Below are 20,423 nucleotides of genomic sequence, written 5' to 3' on the forward strand. Positions count from 1 at the left end.
CATCCATAGGAACCCAACTGGGAAACTAACTAGGTAGGGGAAACAGTGAAATTGACTAGACACAAGGGGACTTAGGTGTTACAGCGCTCAGCACTGCAATGCCCAAATTTCAGGTGTCTCTCCCTGATAGACTTCCACATCTTAGCTTTTTCGCAGTGATGAAAGGGAAGATAGCTAATGCTATCCATTTACTTTAGGCACTGTGTCATGACACATTCCACCCTTCCTAAATTGGGAGAGGGATGAATCAGCCTCAGATGAGAGGTCTTCACTAGAATCTACTTTTCCAGAAAAGCCCAAGGTTTTGTCAAAGAAGAAACAGACAACTTGCAGCTCTCCCTAAGAAAAAAACTTCTGATAGAGATCTGCAATCTAAAGCTACAAAAGTGCAGACTGGAGGTTACTGACTTGTCATTTGAGTTCTCTTAGATAACTCTGAATATTAACACTTACAGATATTGTGCTGCCTAGTGGCGATTTATGTTAGAACCTTTTGCAAGCTGTGCTTGCTGGAGTACGGGTGTCCCCTCCTACTCTTCCTCTCAGCCCTGGTCTACACTACAGGGTTAGGCTGAATATAGCCGTGTTAGGTCAATTTTAAAATGAACGTGTCTACACAACCAACCCCGATCCATCGACCTAAAGGACTCTTAAAATCGACTTCTGTACTACTCCCCAGAGAGGGGAGTAGCGCTAAAATGGACCCTGCTGGGTCAAATTTGGGGTGTTGCGGATGCAGTTCGACAGTATTGGCCTCCAGGAGCTATCCCAGAGTGCTCCAATCTGACCACTTTGGACAGCACTTTCAACTCCGATGCACTAGCCAGGTACACAGGAAAAGCCCCGGGAAATTTTGAATTTCATTTCCTGTTTAGTCAATGTCAAGGTTCCTTCCCCACTCTGAACTCTAGGGTACAGATGTGGGGACCTACATGAAAAACCCCCTAAGCTTATTTTTACCAGCTTAGGTTAAAACTTCCCCAAGGTACAAACTATTTTACCTTTTGTCCCTGGACTTTATTGCTGTCACCACCAGGCTTCTAACAAATATAACAGGGAAAGAGCCCGCTTGGAAACATCTTTCCCCCCAAAATCCCTCCAAGCCCTAAGCCCCTTTCCTGGGGAAGGCTTGATAAAAATCCTCACCAATTTGCATAGGTCAACACAGATCCAAACCCTTGGATCTTAAGAACAATAAAAAAGCAATCAGGTTCTTAAAAGAAGAATTTTAATTAAAGAAAAAGTAAAAGAATCACCTCTGTAAAATCAGGATGGTAAATACCTTACAGAGTAAACAGATTCAAAACAGAGAATCCCTCTAGGCTAAACTTTAAGTTACAAAAAGATACAAAAACAGGAATATAGAGTCCATTCAGCACAACTTATTTTATCAGCCATTTAAACAAAACAGAATCTAATGCATATCTAACTAGATTGCTTACGGACTTTTTACAGGAGTCCTGACCTGCATTCCTGCTCTAGTCCTGGCAAAAGCAACACACAGACATAGAGAACCCTTTGTTCCCCCCCCATCAGCTTTGAAAATATCATCTCCTCATTGGTCATTTTGGTCAGGTGCCAGCAAGATTGTCTTAGCTTCTTAACCCTTTACAGGTGAAAGGGTTTTTCCTCTGGCCAGGAGAGAAAGATGTTTACCCTTCCCTTTATTTTTATGACAGTCAGCGTGACGAGCTCCAGCATAACCAAAAGGGAGACACTGGATCCGATCGCTGTATGGGGAGAAGAATCTGTGCAGGCCGAACTCTGATCAAAAAGAAGAAATGCTAATATATATGCCAAAATCGCACAGGGCACGGTGGAGAGAGGCTGTATCAGGGACACACAGCAGTGCCACATGAAAGTTAAGGAGCTCAAGCAAGCCTACCAAAAGACAAAGGAGGCAAATGCTCGCTCTGGGTCAGAGCCCCAGAAATGCTGCTTCTATGACTAGCTGCATGGCATTCTATGGGGGGGCCCTACCACTACCCCACCACTGTCCGTGGACACCTGCAAGGAGGGAGTCTCACACAACATGGAGGAGGATTTTGTAGATGAGGAAGAGGAGGAGGAGGAGGAGAAGAAGAATGTGCAGCAGGCAAGTGGTGAATCCGTTCTCCCTGGCAGTCAGGAACTTATCATCCTGGAACCAATACCCTCTCAAGGCAGGATCCCCGACCATGAAGGCGGAGAAGGAAGCTCTGATGAGTGCACATTTGTAACTACAGTGCAGGGTTTAAAAGCAATAGTGTTTCATATTTGATTTTCCCTGAAGACGCGGGATGCATTCGCGGCCAGTACAGCTACTGGAAAAGTCTGTTAACGTGTCTGCGGATGGAGCAGGAATCCTCCAAGGATATCTCCATGAAGCTCTCCCGGAGGTAATCTGAAAGCCTTTGCAGAAGGTTTCTGGGGAGGGCTGCCTTATTTTGTCCTTCACAGTAGGACACTTCACTATGCCAAGCCAGTAGCAAGTAGTCTGGAATCATTGCAGCACAAAGCATGGCAATGAATGGTCCTGGGTTTTGGTCGCATTCAAGCAACATTCGGTCTATATCTTTCTGTGTTAGCCTCAGGAGAGTGATATCATTCATGGTCACCTGGTTGAAATAGGGGAATTTTTGTAAGTGAACAGTAAAAGGATGCTGTTCATGCTGGGTTGTTTGCACTTGGCTAAAAGGGATCATCCCGGAGAATAGCCACACAGCAGTGGGAGGGATGAAGGGATCATCACAGAGAATAGCCACGTGATGGGGTGGGGGGAGGTGTGTGCTGCATATCCACCTGAAAACCAGAGCCCCTCCTTTTAAATGTGAAACCCAACCAGCATTGCTTGCTATGGGAAAGGATGGCGGTGCAGTTTGAAACCATTCTCACATGTTATGAAGGCATAAGAAGCCATCCCCATGTACCAAAAGGCTTACCATGGCTGCCTGGATACCAAATTCTGTTGCCCAGCCATTTGTGATGTGTCACCATACCGGCAGGTGCTCAATATAAAAGGCAAAATGCGACCTTGTACCTAAGCACGTGCTGTCTGCTGTGAATTGCTTGATTCACTGTGAAAGAGTCTCCCTTTTGTTCTCAGAATGTATCGTCTTAAATTTTACTCTCCCTTTTTATCTCCCCCGAGGTACAAATGTTTCTAGGCTTCCTCTATCATCTCCATCCCTGAGGTTATCGCAGATTAGAAAGCGAAAAAAACCACACTTAAGATGACATGTTTTCCGAGCTCATGCAGTCCTCACGCACCGATAGGGCACAGCTGAATGCATGGAGGCATTCAGTGGCAGAGGCCAGGAAAGCATTAAGTGAGCACGAAGAGCAGAGGCAGGAGGCAATGCTAAGGCTAATGGGGGAGCAAACGGACATGCTCAGGCATCTGGTGGAGCTGCACGAAAGCCAACAAGAACACAGACCCCCGCTGCATCCATTGTATAATCGCCTGCCCTCCTCCCCAAGTTCCATATCCTCCTCACTCAGACGCCCAAGAACACGGGGGTGAGGCTCCGGGTACCAGCCATTCCACTCCAGAGGATGGCCCAAGCAACAGAAGGCTATCATTCAAACCATTATTGCTTATTGTAGCCACACTATAAATCAAGTGGCCTTGTCCTTCCCTCCTCCCGCACTCCACCCCACCTGGGCTACCTTTTCAGTTATCTCACTTTTTTTAAAAAATTAAGAAAGAAACAATGCATGGTTTCAAAACAATAGTTACTTTATTTCCTTTGCCAGCTGTGATCGAAGGAGGGAGTGTGTTTGGCTTACAGGGAATTAAAATCAACAAAGGGGGCGGGTTTGCAGCAAGGAGAAACACACACAACTGTCACGCCATAGCCTGGCCAGTCATGAAACTGGTTTTCAAAGCCTCTCTGATGTGCAGCGCATCTACCTGTGCTCTTCTAATCACCATGGTGTATGGCTGCTTAAAATCGGCCACCAGGCAATTTGCCTCAACCTCACACCCCGCCATAAATGTCTCCCCCTTACTCTCACAGATATTATGGAACACACAGCAAGCAGCAATAACAATGGGAATGTTGGTTGCGCGGAGGTCTAACCTAGTCAGCAAACAGCGCCAGCGAGCTTTTAAATGTCCAAAGCTACATTCTACCACCATTCTGCACTTGCTCAGCCTTGAGTTGAACTGCTCCTTACTACTGTCCAGGCTGCCTTTGTATGGCTTCATGAACCATTGGAGCAAGGGGCAGGCTAGGTCCCCAAGGATAACTATTGCCATTTCAACATCCCCAACGGTAATTTTCTCATCTTGGAAGTAAGTCCCTTCTTGCAACTGCTAAAACAGCCCAGAGTTCCTAAAGATGCGAGCATCATGCACCTTTCCCGGCCATCCCACGTTAATGTTAGTAAAACATGCCTTGTGATCCACCAGTGCTTGCAGCACCATTGAGAAGTACCCCTTGCGGTTTACATACTGGTTGGCAAGGTGATCCGGTGCCAAGATAGGGATATGCATTCCGTCTATCGCCCCACCACAGTTTGGGAACCCCATTGCAGGAAAGCCATCCAGCATGACCGGCACATTTCCCAGAATCACTACCCTTAATAGCAGAACATCAGTGATTGCATTGGCTACTTGGATCACAGCAGTCTCCACAGTAGACTTGCCCACTCCAAACTGATTCCCAACTGACCAGTAGCAGTCAGGAGTTGCAAGCTTCCACAGGGCTATCGCCACTCACTTCTCAACTGTCAAGGCAGCTCTCATCTTGGTATTCCTGAGCTTCAGGGCGGGGAAAGCAACTCACAAAGTTCAAGGAAAGTGACCTTACGCATGCAAAAGTTTTGCAGCCACTGTGAATCATCCCATACCTGCAACACTATGCGGTCCCACCAGTCTATGCTTGTTTGCTGGTCCCAGAATCAGTGTTCCACTGTATCAACTAGCCCCACTGCCACCATGATGTCCCAACTGCCACATCCCGTGCTTTCAGGAATGCCTGTGTCCGTGTCCTCATCAAAATCATCCTCATGCTGGCGTCTCTTAGCCTGGTTCTGCATGTACTCCAGGATAACGCACGAGGTGTTTACAATGCTCACAACAGCAGCAGTGAGCTGAGCAGGCTCCATGCTTGCTGTGCTATGGCATCTGCACGAGTAACCGAGGAAAAAAGGAGCGAAATGATTGTCTGCTGTTGCTTTCACAGAGGGAGGGGCAACTGACAACATGTACCCAAAACCACCCCCAACAATGTTTTTGCCCCATCAGGCATTGGGAGCTTAACCCAGAATTCCAATGGGCAGCGGAGACTGTGTGAACTGTGGGATAGCTTCCTACAGTGCACCGCTCCATAAGTCGATGCTAGCCATGGTATTGAGGACACACTCCGCCGACTTAACACACTTATTGGGAACATACACAACCGAATGTACAAAATTGATTTCTAAAAATTGATTTCTATAAAATCAACTTAATTTCATACTGTAGACATATCCTCAGTGTCTTCAAATGTTTTGAGGGCAGTGCTAAAAAATCCCAGAGTTGGGAACAGAGTCCTAATTAAATAATGATTGCAACACTGCTCTGCCATATTTAGCATCTGCTACACCAGCACGATCCAGCACATAATATTTAGCGAACAAGTGCACCAACTTCCAAGTAGCAGCCTTGCATATTTCTCTAATAAGAAGTCTTTAAGTGAAGCTAATGATGCTTCCAGCCCTTGAAGAATAAGGCCATTCAATAGGCAGCTCAGAAATTTCTGCTAACTCATAATACTGCACATTGCATTGTTTAACCCATCCAAAAACAGCATGAGTGGACAAAGTACGACTTATGTGATTTTTAGCATAAGAAACAGTCTAGGTGACTTCCTAAAACTTGTAGGTGTATTTAAGTAGTCAGGAAGAGCCAGCCTACCATCTAAAAGAATGTACACGGACTCTGCTTTATTAGCATGAGGTCTTGGAAAGAAAACCAGTAAATCAATGGTCTGATGTGAAAAACTATTTTTGGTAAAAACCTGGGATCACTTTATCTTTCTGAAAATTAGTAAGTGATGGGTCATCAGGGTGTGCAATTCACTCAGCCTTCTGACTGACATAATAGTAGTGATATTTACCAGTTTAATAGATAAAATGAAATAACACTCCATCATGGAGTCAAAAGGGTGACCTCATACTCATAAATAATACCAAATTAAGATCCCAAATTGGGACAGGATCCCTAAAAGAAGGATATATGTTAGATAACCCATTCATAAACCTTTTGACAGAGTCATGTACAAACAGTGATCTACCATTGACCAAAACATGGTAAACTGAAATAGCAGCCAGGTGAACTCTTAAAGAAGAATTAGACAACCCTTCAATATTTTATGTCCTTAAAGTCTGAAGAATAAAGAGATACGGAAGCTCCCACCAGAGAGTCAGATTTTCCCTTCACCCAAGCGACAAATGTATTCCATTTAACTGATAACACTCTCTTGTAGATAGTTTTCTAGAACTGAGCAGTATATTCTACACCAAGGAAGAACATGACTGATCAAGACTAGTCAAAGTCCAATGGCCCTTCGCGGTCAGATGAAGAGACTCTGGATCTGGATGGAGACTTCTGCCTTGTTGCAGTCACAAAATATCCAGAGACAGCGGAAGGCACCATGTGTCTGACAGGTGAAGGAGATCTGAATGGCTCTTAATGTCAATACAGTGATATGCAAGTTCTTTATTTGGAAAGCCCCAGTGGCCCAATTGTAAATTGAGCCAAACAATCTCACCATCCACTGTTGGATGCATCTGATGTTAGCATCACTGATGGCAAAGAGAGATTGAATAGAACATCTTGAACATTTGATCTGTTCATCCACTGCCTCAGCCAACCCAGAAGCTCATGCGGCATGGTGAAAAACACAGAAAAACGTGCTGCACTGCCCACATTCTGAGATGAGCAAAAGGAGTTTCACAAATGGTAGCTGCCATCAACCCCATGAGACCCACGAAGAGGACCACCTGCTATTATTGATGATTTCACAAATCTGAACCTACTTGTTCTATTTTTAAAAACCCATTTTCTGTAAGGAAAGCTCTCCCGGCTACTGAGTCGGTATGGATCCTATAAACCTCTGTTTTGGGAGGAGATTTGACTTCTTGACATTGAGAAGTAACCCGCATCTGAGAAGAGGGGGACTGTAACCTTGAAGTGAAGTAACAGGACTCACACACAGCCACATTCAACAGCCAATTGTCCAAAAGCATGTAAAGAAAAATATCCTGTTTTCTTAGGTGCGCCACTACCACCAAAAGGTACTTTGAAGAAAAAAAAAAATTCTTGGTATTGACAATAATCCAAACAGGAGCACTTTGTATTGGAAACGGTGCCCCACCAAAATGAACTGCAGTTATGTCTGATGACTGTGCTGGACAGCAATATGAAAATACACATTCTTTAAAATCAAGAGTGGTGAACCTTCCTGTATGCAAGGAAATTAGAGGCTAGAGTTAACATCCAAAACAAAAATTTTCAAGTGTACCTGTTCTAATTTCTTAAATCTAAAATCAGATGAAAACCCCCATCTTTCTTCTTTATCAGAATGAAACAACATTATGAAAAATGCTCTTCAGAAGGCAATGAGTGTGTAAGATGATGTGGACATGTCTGAACTACCTGGATCAACAGGTTAGGAAACTTATTTTCACATCATTCTTATGGGCTATCTACCATGTTTTACTATGCTAGGAAATGATAACTTTGATTATTCTCAAAGTTGTGTTTTGGGTGGATTGATTACTTATGAAATTCAGAATGTTTGTGTTCAAAATATAATTGGTATGTTAGTTTGTTGTGGGAGTACTTATCAATTACATTTTTACTGTTATTGCAGGACTTCGTAAGTTATTTTTTTTATTGCTCAATATAATTAAACATCCTAGGTGAAGACTTCCTGTTTAAAAGTAAAGATTTATTAGGCACTTACGAATTTTAATATTTATAAATGTTTTTCTCAAACTGGTATGTTTCTACAGATAAGTGTTTAAACAGATTTAGACCATCCTTATGACTAATTATTTTCCGTATAAAACTGGGTTTAGGATAAATTATATCATTTACAAATGATAAAAAGAGCTGCAGTAGGAGCAATCTTTACAATCTCATATTTTTAAAGCAGTGCACTGAGTAATAGTGAGTGAAAGTGAGCACTGGTCTACACTACCACTTTATTTCAGAGTAGCAGCCGTGTTAGTCTGTATTCGCAAAAAGAAAAGGAGTACTTGTGGCACCTTAGAGACTAACAAATTTATTAGAGCATAAGCTTTCGTGAGCTACAGCTCACTTCATCGGATGCATCCGATGAAGTGAGCTGTAGCTCACGAAAGCTTATGCTCTAATAAATTTGTTAGTCTCTAAGGTGCCACAAGTACTCCTTTTCTTTTTGCGACTACCACTTTAGTAAATGTAACCTATGCTGCTCAGAGGTGTGAAAAAGACACACACCCCCGAGCGACATAAACACAGTCCACACCGGTGCTGTGTCAGCAGGAGTCGCTCTTCCACCAACATAGCTTCCACCTCTTGTGAAGGTGGTGTAATTATGCCAATGGGGAAGCGCTCTTCTGTCAGCATAGCTCATCTTCAGCTAATGCAACTGCGCAGATGTAGCACTTGAGTGTAGACTTGCTCTGAGATTTTTACCATTTTGTTTCAGGGTCCAGCTTCGACATAAGGGGTTATGAATGTTGATCATATGCAATGTCTACAACTTCATTGTGATCTGCTGTTACCATCATCAGTGTTGCAATTACACATCAGACAATAAATTACCTATATAAAAACAAAAACAAAAAAGACTTTCTTCATCAGCCAATAAAAGCATGGATGAGTTTCTAATAGGGACCAGCAAATTCCAGCAAGACTCCATAGATGCAAAGATTCACTTATGCAGCACATTCTCCCTTTCATCTTGTCCAGAACAAACAGTTCGTAGACATAGTTCAATCATTACAACCCAGGTTACAGTATACCTGGCAGAGCAGACATTGCTGGAGACAGTGTATGAGAAGGCAATATAACAGAGTACAAAAAATATTGATGGGGAATTTGTAAATCTGACTCTTGCTGGGTGGAGAAATGTACACAATGATCAAGTAATATGTGCTTAAGTGACAACAGAAGATGGGGTTGTTGATCTTACGGAAATAAGTGATACATCAGGTAATGTCCATACAGCAGGATACTTAACCCTCTTAATGTTTTGGGGCTTGACCCCAATATGAACAATAATGTAAATAATTTTCATGCCAAATCTGTTCCTCTTCATACATTAAAGTATTCTCAAATTAGGATGAGGTCACTGTTTTTACCATCCTACCTGTTGTGGTTTATGTGCAACAAAGAAAAGTTATTAAAAGGGTAGTGGGGTCAGTTAGACCCCTCAATGTTAGTAAACAAGGAAAATGAAGTTACTGCACTTCCAAGATATTTGGGGGGTCTCTTGGACTCCAAACATGTACAAAACTTTAAATAAAACGTGATAGGTAAACCACTCCCTCTTCTTTAAATAGTCTCAAATGATAAGGGCAACCTCTTAGGCATGGTTTTGTTGTGATTTTAGCATACTGAAAAAAGTCACTCAAATGGTATTGGGGTCAATTAGACCTCAAATTAATTATGCAGGTATTCCAACATCAGATTGTTTGAGAAACTGATGGATGTTTCTCAGGGAGCTAGATACAGAAATGGTGAATACACTAGTGCAGAAAAGAAACACTGCAGCCTTGCCTCAGACTTCTAGAGAAGCAATGTCTAGTAGGTGTGCTGGGTACTGATCCAGAACCTAAGAAACAGGGAAGATGTTACATTTATGCCAGAAAACAAGACAGAAAAACACATCAAAAATATGCAAAGTGTAAAAACTTTGTATGTTCAGAACCTGTCACCTATTTTCTCCATTTGTTCATATTAGTAGGACATTTACTGACACTTTGCTATTGCTATTTTTGTTGTCTAAACATGACATCACTTAGACCTCAACACCTATATAGTGTGTAGCTTCTGAATCTAGGAGAGTTTTAACATGTTCATAAGCAGTGCCCCACCAGCAGCAGCATAGAAGTAAAGGTGGTAATGCCATACCATGCCACCCTTACTTCTGTGCTGTCGCCTTTAGAGCTGGGCATCTGGAGAGTGGCAGCTGCTGACTGAGGACCCATACCAAACCATGCCATCCTTACTTCTGCGCTGCTGCTGGTGGCAGCTCTGCCTTCAGAGCTAGGATCCCGGCCAGCAGCCACCACTCTCCAGCTCTGAAGGTAGTGCCGCCGCCTGCAGCAGCGCAGAAGTAAGAGTAGCAGTACTGCAACCCCCCTGCAATAACCTTGCAACCTCCCCACAATTCCTTTTTGGGTCAGGACTCCTACAATTACAACAGCATGAAATTTCAGATGTAAATGGCTGAAATCATGAAATTTATTATTTTTAAAATCCTATGACAGTGGAATTGACCAAAATGGACCGTGAATTTGGTAGGACCCTACATATGGGTGCAGAGCTCATTTGATGCATCTTTTAGCCAAAGACTTATGTACAGCTCCAGGAATACAGGAAAATGATGCTGAATTTGCAAGATACTTCTATAACAAACACACTGCTTCAGTTTCACTGCAGAGAGCAGCAGGATCCAAACTAATTTTTCCACATGATGTACAATGGAATTCAGTGGTTGACTATTTTGAGCTATTTATTAAGAACTGACTCATTCTGATGACAATTTGTGAAGAAATTCATGACAAAATAGATGGAACGATCACTGTCAACATAGTTAACATCGGACAAAAGAGAAATGTAGGAGACATGCTGAATACACAAACCTATTTCCACAGCCTTGGACAAGCAGCAGAAACATTGATGCTGTATTGCTGATGAAATTTGGGGAGAATTTCAAGACATACTGAAGCAAGAAATACCCAGCAAAAAAGTTAAATTCCAGGAAGTTAAGAAGCAGATAGACTAAGCATTTACTCCACCTCATTTTCTTGCCAATATTCTCAATAAAAGTAACAAAATGGATGCCTAAGTGCTGAAGATGCTGCTATGACATAGGAATCTAATAATCACCCATCAATCTTGCCAACCATAATAAATTTCAGAGCTAGAGGTGAACCATCCAAGAAGTATGTTAGTTGATGTTTTAAAGAAAGTCACACCAGTGGAGGTCACTGGCTAAGCGCCTGAAACCAGAGCTTGTTGAAGTGCTAAATCAGATTTTGACAGCAGTAGCCTCTTCTGCAGGTACAGCGAGAGTACTTTCAAATTTGAATGAATTAGTCCAAATGAAGAGAAATTGATTGGGAACTGAAAAAGCAGGAAAACGTGTCTCTCTCTTCCAGTCTATGAATGAGGAGGGAGGGGATGAGATCTATCAATCTGAAAAGTTTGAAGGACAGCCTAAGTAGTTTATGGCTGGTTTTCCCTACAAAGCTAGCTCATCTTAACTACACCACTCAGGGCTGTGAAAAATTTTACAACCTGGGCAATGTAACTAAGCAGGCCTGAGCCTTATTGTAGAGAGGTTACTAAAGCAAAGGAAGAACACCCTCCGTCGCTGTACTGAGTATCTATGCTACAGCGCTTTATCAACACACTTGCAGAACTGCAGCTGTGTCGCTGTAGCATTTCTAGTGCAAATATACCCTTAGGAGAGCATCTTATTTTGAAGAGACATAGGCAAGAAGGCACTTAAGTTCCAATCACTTTCACTTAGACATATCTGAAAATTTTCCCAGGCTGAAATAATAGTTTAATTCACTAACTACAGTTAATCCTCCTATTTAATAAATCAATTAGCTGTAAATGTGAAACATGTTTTGATAACAGAAGAAGTATATGTATCCAAAATATTTAAGGTTGCTTTAATAAAAAATTTAGATGCTGTTTTGTGCATTTGATTAAACTGCAATTACCATACTAATGAAGCTTGACACTAATATTAAGCGCACACAAAAAAAATCTAGTAAGTGAGCAATATAGTATTCACCATTTTCTAACATACTAAATATGTACAATAGTGATAGTGTACCTACCTTCTAGGTAGCAAAAAGGTGTACCAAATCTAGTGCAAAGGCTCTACTTAGCTGTAAGTCAACATGTTTTTATGGTTGTATCAACCAATGAGAATGCACTTTTCTTTAGAAAATAACTGGCGTACAAATGAAAAGGTTGATTAAAATCAATTATTTAAATTGAGGCTTTCCACTTGGAGATTTAAATTGCCTTGATTTAAATTAATCCATCCTGCCACAAAGTCAAGGAACTGCAGAGCATCCTCACAAGGAGAGGAGGTGTAAGACATACCCAAATGGTCATCACGTGACAAGTCCAGATCAAGGACTGTGTCTAGTGTCTCCTGTTCAAAAACAGGACCCATTTCCTCCTCCATTTTTTCTAAGAGTGGTGTCCAGTACCACTATCTGTACTAACGGATCCGGAGGAACGAATGATAAGCCACTGGATCCTTATTAGATGAAACTTCACCTCTCCATCCATGAGGAGGATAATCAAAAAACTGTTCTGGTGGAAACCAATAGGACCATGAAGACCATGTCTGCCAGTCTCTCCAGTAGCTGGGATTGGAAATGTACATGCGAGGAGGAGTGAAAGGGCAGGATGGTATAAAATGGGACAAAGCAGGTCTCCTGATTCTTCCTCTATTCTCTTGTAAGGACGGACCAGACCTCTTATCTGGTATGGATCTCAATGCAGATATCAACAGAGCCAGAGGATGGAGAAAAACAAAGGGTGAGAAAGATCTGCCCAGACATCCTGTAAGAGTCTTGCGAGGAGGCACAGAAATGTCTGGAGACAAGCTAACAATCTTCTCTACTTTCCTCCTTTTCTTGGGTTACAATTACATAAATCACAAAGACTGTCTCTTCCCCATTGCCAAGTTTCTGTTGGTCAGTTCCAAGGACGTCAGGTTAAGGAATTTCGACATCAGCCACTACACCATTAACGGATCTGATGATGGCCACAGAACCAGAGCAGTGGACTGGCCCAGCACCACAGACCAGGAAACTACCTTATTTAGAGAAACACTTCAGCTGGCACTATGAAAGCTGGTTTGCTGTCCTTGACAAACACTCAAAAATGTTTACTTCACACTCTCAAATTGCTTAGGAGCTACTGCAGAAAAATAAGGTGGTAATCTTCTTCTATAACCTCTGCTCTTTTTCCTCAGTAGGTCCTGTTGGCGAGGCATGAAAGTACGGTAAGGGTGTGGTTGCCGAGGATGGAACTGCTGACAAAACCAGTACTAATAAGCTCAATAAATCCCTCACCACAGCATAAGCTTCCGGAGTTCACAGCCCTGGGATGGCCACTTGCTAGTGGGACAACACAAACAGCCCTACTGTGTTTGATGGTGCTACTTCAGAGGCTGGTCTCAATGGTGGCTGAGGTGGCACCAGACAGTCCCACCCGAGTAGATGTCTGTCTCACAGAGTGCCCCAACTTCAAGTACACTCTATTTCCTTTGTCAACATGCTTACTGGACTTTGGTGCCAGGGATCTCTCTCTCCTGGATGCTGAGTACTTCAAGAAGAACTTGCTGTGTGTCTTCCTCGGTACCAAGGAAGGAGACTGGTGCAAGGATTCAGCCAGCAAAGGAGGAGTGCTCCAGATTGCAGCCGATATTCTCGGCAGCCATTCTGAGCAGGAAGGCTCTGAAGGACTCCATCAGTAAACATTTAAATCTGGATGCCCTATCTTTTGTGGTCCTTGCTTTAACGTTCTAAAATTTAGACACTGATCCTGGATGTGTGACTCCCTGAAATACTTTAGATAACTGAGTGCAGATCATTTGCTGGCATTAGTTTTTTGCAGGAATGATAGGGCTTGAAGCACAGTGACGAAAGTATGCCTTGGTACCAGAATGCAACAAGGGGAATCAGAATATGTAACACTCTACAAAGCAAACTTAATACTAAAAACTACCTAAGACTAAAACTATGGCTAACCAAGTACTAACTAGGTACAAAACAGACAAATTGGGAAAACTTGCAAAGGCAAGACAAGACATTCCAACAACTGTCACAAGAAACTAGAAGAAACTGAGGGGCATCAGGGGCGGCTCTGTCCTTTATACCATCAGGCAGCAGCGCAAGGTAGCACAGGGCACATGCACCACCCTGACAGCTACCGCTGAGGGAAAAATCTCTGACAACTGCACTGGTGCACACACACCCAAAGTGGAATGGACATGTGCAATCACACAAAGGAGAAAAAGAAAAAGTTTATCAAAACATGTTTTGCATTTAAAACTAAAAAAGGAAAGTAGTATCTGTAGTTCTGAATTGAACTGTTTCTGATCACCATGTCCTTCAAGATTTTAGAACTAGTAAATTTCATACTCAGACACAGTTTTTATTCATAGATTGGAAGAAAAGGAAAACAAGCTTCCTGCTTTTTCAACATCCAGTTGGTTTCTTAACTTTGAATGAAGTAGATATTTAACTGAACTAGTTGAACAAACTGAGATGAAAAAAATATTCTGTCTGCCCCGTGAAAAGTTATTACTGTCAAAAGCTGGCTGAGCACTTCTACAAATGCTGGCTGCAGATGCTTAGCCAATTACAAATTCTGAACTGGTGAAACTTTCTCTAAAACTTGGCAAATGTACTGCTTAGTATTATTTTTGCATTTAACTTTAATTATTTTTACAATTATAATAAAGTTAGGCCTTAAGATAGGTTGACAATTTCAAATCTAAATTATTTAATCAAACAAAAAATTGGATTTTTTTTAAAACCATTGATTTTACCCATGACTGATTTCCTTCAAATAGTTTCCAGTGCATAATATTAATGCTTCTTCCACGTGTAGCACTTATCCGAATTCTCAAAGCACTTCCAAAAAGGATTATACATTTACTTGGTGGTATTTTGTGGATTTTAAAAATTTTATTAGTTATTATTAATAGGGCCCTACCAAATTCATGTCCATTTTGGTTAATTTCATGGTCATAAGATTTTAAAAATTGTAAATTTCATTATTTCTGCTATTTAAATCTCACGCTGTTGTAATTGTAGGAGTCCTAACCCAAAAAGGAGCTGTGGGGAGGGGTCACAAGGTTATTGTAGAGGGGTTGCAGTGGCACTGCCTTCAGAGCTGGGCAGCTGGAGAGAGGCAGCTGCTGGCCGGGAGCCCAGCTCTGAAAGCAGCAAAGCAAAAAGTAAGGGTGACAATACTGTGACGCCCCCTAAAATAACCTTGCGACCCTCCTGCAACTCCCTTTTGATTCAGGACCCTCAATTTGAGAAACGCTGGTCTCCTCCCTGAAATCTGTATAGGACAAAAGCACACAAAAGACCAGATTTCATGGGAGGAGACCAGATTTCACAGTCCGGATGCATTTTTCATGACTGTGAATTTGGCAGGTACCTAGTTATTATTAAGATTGAAGTATTTAAAATAAAAACAATAGGGCAGAAATAAGGGAACAGAAAGTAGCAGGTAGGGGAAAGAATACACATGGGCAAGAGGGTGGGGAGAAAGAAGAACAGACAGGCTGAAGGAATAAGAAATAGAGGTGGGGTGTATAAAAAGGAGAGAAAGGGGAAGATTAAGAAGAGAATGACAGAGGGAGGTGGTGCTGGGAAAGAAGGGCTGAAGATTGGTAAGAAAGTTCGAATAAACATCCAACCAAACAACAGGAAGTCTAGTCCGTTTTGAAGAGAGATTCTTCTGATTCCAGTATCAGAGGGGTAGCCATGTTAGTCTGTATCCATAAAAATAAGGAGTCTGGTGGCACCTTTAAGACTAACAGATTTATTTGGCATAAGCATTCGTGGGTAAAAAAAAAACACTTCTTCAGATGTGGTTTTTCATCTAAGGAAGTGCTTCTTTACCCATGAAAGCTTATACCCAAATAAATCTGTTAGTCTTAAAGGTGTCACTGGACTCCTCGTTGTTTTTCTGATTCCACAGAGCCTCCAGGGGCAACTTTACTTTGCTTTCCAAAATTACAAAGGCCAATTACAATTCCAGTCACTGAACTGTGAGTCTCTCTTGAATGCTCTAGTAACAAACACTGCTTTGTCAAAAGTAATGACAAAAATCTCTATTGCTACATACATTTGCAATATGCCAAGATGTTCAAAATTCAGTCAGTGGCCACCTTCAACTTTAATAAAGGGTGCAGCCCAAAGCTATTAGACATTCTTGCGTGCTATGTTCCCTTCTGATCTAAAAAGCCTTCCATTTTGCTGGAGATGGAACACTACATCATTGGTTCTCTAGCCTCCATAAGCAGAACTGTTGTGTTGGGGCTCAGTCCTTCATGATACTGATAACTTTTTCCTTGATCCAATAAAGCTCTTCAGCATGTGCTTACAAGTAAATAACCTCACTGAAGTCAATGGGACTGCTCATGTACTTAATTACATGCTTACGTTCTTTACTGGATTGATGACAGAGTGTTCATCACCATGAAGGATCAAGCTTTTAAAGATGAGTGTGGATTCAAGTCTACTCCTCCTCTTCAAAAACTGCTAACACACAAAACCCATGCAAGAGGAAAAAAGTGAAAAAGTGGCCAGTGAACCAGAATTTCAGGGTCTCTCTCTCTCTCTCTCTCTCAAAGGAATATGCTTGCTTACAAAAATTTCTTTGGTGCAATAAGGGTGTGGCGTATTTGAGAAAGAATCTGTTGTGAAGACTGGAATGCTGCCACATTTTCACGATGCTACATAAAGTTGATCTTATATAAAAACTTTCTTTAAAGATTTTGTCATGCTGTACAAAGCCATTTATATTGCTTTAATCTGTGCAAAATGCATATTACGTATGCTATCCATTTTCCACAACGAAGCAGAACCCTGCTTGAAGAGCTACCCTTTTCTGTAAAAAATTACAATGCATCCGATGAAGTGAGCTGTAGCTCACGAAAGCTTATGCTCAAATAAATTTGTTAGTCTCCAAGGTGTCACAAGTACTCCTTTTCTTTTTGCGGATACAGACTAACATGGCTGCTATTCTGAATTCTATTTAACTACAAAGTAGGCTTCCTAAAAAGAATTACATAAAAAGGTAAATATTTAATTTGCTCAAATATTTGAAACGTGGAAAATTAGCCAGATTTACAGTTGCCCATGCAGCCTTAATTCTTCCCCCTTAAGCATCCATCCTGTGCACTGAATGAAGCAGGGGTCCTGTGGCAAAAATAGTATGTGATCATGTAATTAAAGATTGTGCCATAATGCATACACTCAAGAGAGTAAAATTAAGGTTGCACAGGTAACCAGAAAGCTACATTTTCTAATTTTCAAGTGCTTGATTTTGCAACCTAAATAATGTTCTTTTAAACACTGGAATTTTTTAGAATAATTTCCTAGTAAGTATGAGTTATATTTTTATAAAACAAGTTAAAACAAATTCTATTATGTGCAACTGTAACAACCCCTCCATTATGCATCCTCTCCCGAGTATGAACCCTAAATCTTCAGCACTGCAAAACAGACTGCTCCTACCTTGAGCTACAGGACTAACTAAATCAACTGGCAGCAGGGGAGGCTATTATACCAAATGGGGAAATGAAACATTTGATCCAGATCCTAAGCATGGAAGATGATCTGATGGGGGGGGGGGGGGGAAACCCAGCCCAGCTCTCTCCCTTTCCCCATCCATTCCAGAAATTGTTGGGCCAGCTTCTGCTCCACATGGTGCCTCTAGAAGGGATGAGATGAGCTGCTGGGGCCATGTACTGGGTCCTGAGAGTGGTTGGGAGTGACCTTGACCCATCCCCCATCCTTCCCAGGAACTAGAACTGGAAGAGCTCATGTGGCAGGCCTGGGGCATGGTAGGAAAGAGACAGGTCAAAAAGGCCAGGAAGACTGGGGAGAAGAGTGGCCCTCCTCTTTCTGCACCTGACCCATATGGTGTCCTTAGGAGTGGGCATGAGACACTGGGGCCATTTTCCCCCATCAACAGATATACTAGAAGTTTCCAGGTTTGCCCAGTAGTGTGTGCTGCTGCTGTTGCAGGGATGGAGGCATCATCCAGCCTTAAAATGTTCATGTGTGGTTATTCTGGCATGCTGCCAAAATTTTTCTGAATACCTTGTTCAAGAAAAATGTGATTACTTCTTAGAGACAAGGTCTCAAGAATCTTTTGAAATGAAAAGTGTTAGGCAAATTAATGGCACTTCTACACTTTAAACTCGTTACAGGTTTTGTATATCCATATTAAATGAGCAGTGCACACCCCCATGTATTGTTATCCCAAGATGCAGGTGCATTGCATCATTGCTACTACAGGGACCTGGGCTAGGCTATGCTGAGGGTGAGGAGAGGCAGAGGCAACCAAGACCAAAAAGTTCATTTTAAGTTTTTAGAACCTTATAAGGGATACCCCAAAAAATATAGCCAGATATAAACATAACAGATTACCAAATACTTACTAAGTATAATAATAAACTTTAAATTACCAACACATTAACCTTTATGAGCTTGTACATGCCCCTCTTCCTTATTTTGTGAAGTTAATACCAGATGTATTGTTATTAACAAGACCCAAAGAAACTACTCAACAGTAAATTGTGTCACTTCAGAGACTCAACTTTTCCTCTACTTGACTATTAGACGGGCTCCATTCTTGCTCTCCTATCTTTTGCTTCTCTTCAGCTCATAGTATTCCTTAGATTCAGTGAGCCTGTGGCTGTACCTCTTCACAGAGTTTTATCCATAAGGGGGGTTTCAGTGGTCCTCACTTCGCAAGTAGGCATCTTTGAATACTATTCCTTCAATACATGTTCAGTTATTTTCTAGTTCATCTACTTTTTTCAGGATTTATTTGTATCTAACAAACACAGACTTTTGATCAATTTCTCTTTCATCGATTACATTTCCTGTGTATTTGAATTTAAATCAGAATTATTGTATACATATTACAGTGCAACAAAGCTTTGTTTATGACAGATGTAGGGGTTTCAGTATACTTTGTTGTGATTAAATTCATATATATATGGATTTTATTCCAGCACTTGTGGAAGTGCAGTGGAAATGGATATTTTCATGAGTTGTTCCAGACACAAAGTCATGACTACAAAGAGACACAGAACGTATTTTTATAAAGAATACACTAACTTCCTCTCCTTCCAACATCATCTGAGCTCCTCCCCCAGCTTCAGCTACCCTCCCGCTGACTGTTCCCTTCCCAGGCCAGCATTCTGTGCTCCTGCATCATAGCTTCAGGGCCCCCTAATAGCACCTGAGTAACTCAAATCTGCAGCAGGTACTAGTTCTGGAGCAAGGGTTACTACACTACCATACAGCAAAATGTTTTAAAATCAGCACTCTCACATTCTGTTCAAACATTTCATAGCGCATTGCTCCACCACTGGGCTATTTGCATTCTGGGATTTTTTGTGCTGTGTATTGAGGGATACTTACCCGAAGGCAATAGAATACTAGGGCTTGGGATCAAATTCCAACGAGAGACTGCTGAATTGGAATTAATTTGCAAACTGGATACAATTAACTTAGGCTTGAATAGAGACTGGGAATGGATGAGTCTTTACACAAAGTAAAACTATTTCCCCATGGTATTTCTCCCTCCCACCCCACCCCCCACCGTTCCTCTGATATTCTTGTTAACTGCTGGAATTAGCCTACCTTGCTTGTCACCATGAAAGGTTTTCCTCCTTCCCCCCCCCCCTGCTGCTGGTGATGGCTTATCTTAAGTGATCACTCTCCTTACAGTGTGTATGATAAACCCATTGTTTCATGTTCTCTCTGTGTGTGTGTGTGTGTGTGTGTGTGTATATAAATCTCTCCTCTGTTTTTTCCACCAAATGCATCCGATGAAGTGAGCTGTAGCTCACGAAAGCTTATGCTCCAATAAATTTGTTAGTCTCTAAGGTGCCACAAGTACTCCTTTTCTTTTTAATTCCCATTATTGCTCCTTTCATCCCATCATCCATCTGGATACAGTAATCTAGCAGCATTTTCAAAGCAATATCAGGCACCATGGAGGAAGCACTGGTGAGTACTCCCAGTGATGAATATAAACAGGTTGCTAAAAGAATATCTAAATTAATTAAGGACCAGGTTGATAACAGCTCTTGAAGAGGCAGCAGTTGAAATAAAACGGACACATTTTGATCTTTTCCTGGGGAAGCTTCTCTCAGTTGAGAGCTGCTTTTAAGCCTGATCAAGAAGCACTGACTTGTGGGACAGAACAGCGCTGGCATGACCAGCAATGGTGGCAGATCATCAGGATACTGAAAGCCACTTTTCTAGAAACATGTGAAAAACATTTACATGAGAACTGCTCTCAGCGTGGATAAGTGTGGGGCACCACCATCTTGCAGTTTGCCACCTCCAACTGCTTCCACTTGCTGGCTAACCAATTTGCTGGCAGTAGATCAACTGTCAGGCAACTGATGGAGTTATGCACTGCAATTAGGAAGATGCTT

At 41.8% G+C, this 20,423-nt stretch overlaps 1 protein-coding gene across 3 annotated transcripts in view; it reads right to left on the minus strand.

The window, feature by feature from the left end:
- Positions 1-20,423, minus strand: part of MAN1A2 (mannosidase alpha class 1A member 2) — a 297,759-nt gene that overhangs the window by 246,732 nt on the left and 30,604 nt on the right. The window lies entirely within an intron of this gene.

Source organism: Dermochelys coriacea, chromosome 1 (genome assembly GCF_009764565.3).
Source record: "Dermochelys coriacea isolate rDerCor1 chromosome 1, rDerCor1.pri.v4, whole genome shotgun sequence".
NCBI classification, from domain to species: Eukaryota; Metazoa; Chordata; order Testudines; family Dermochelyidae; genus Dermochelys; species Dermochelys coriacea.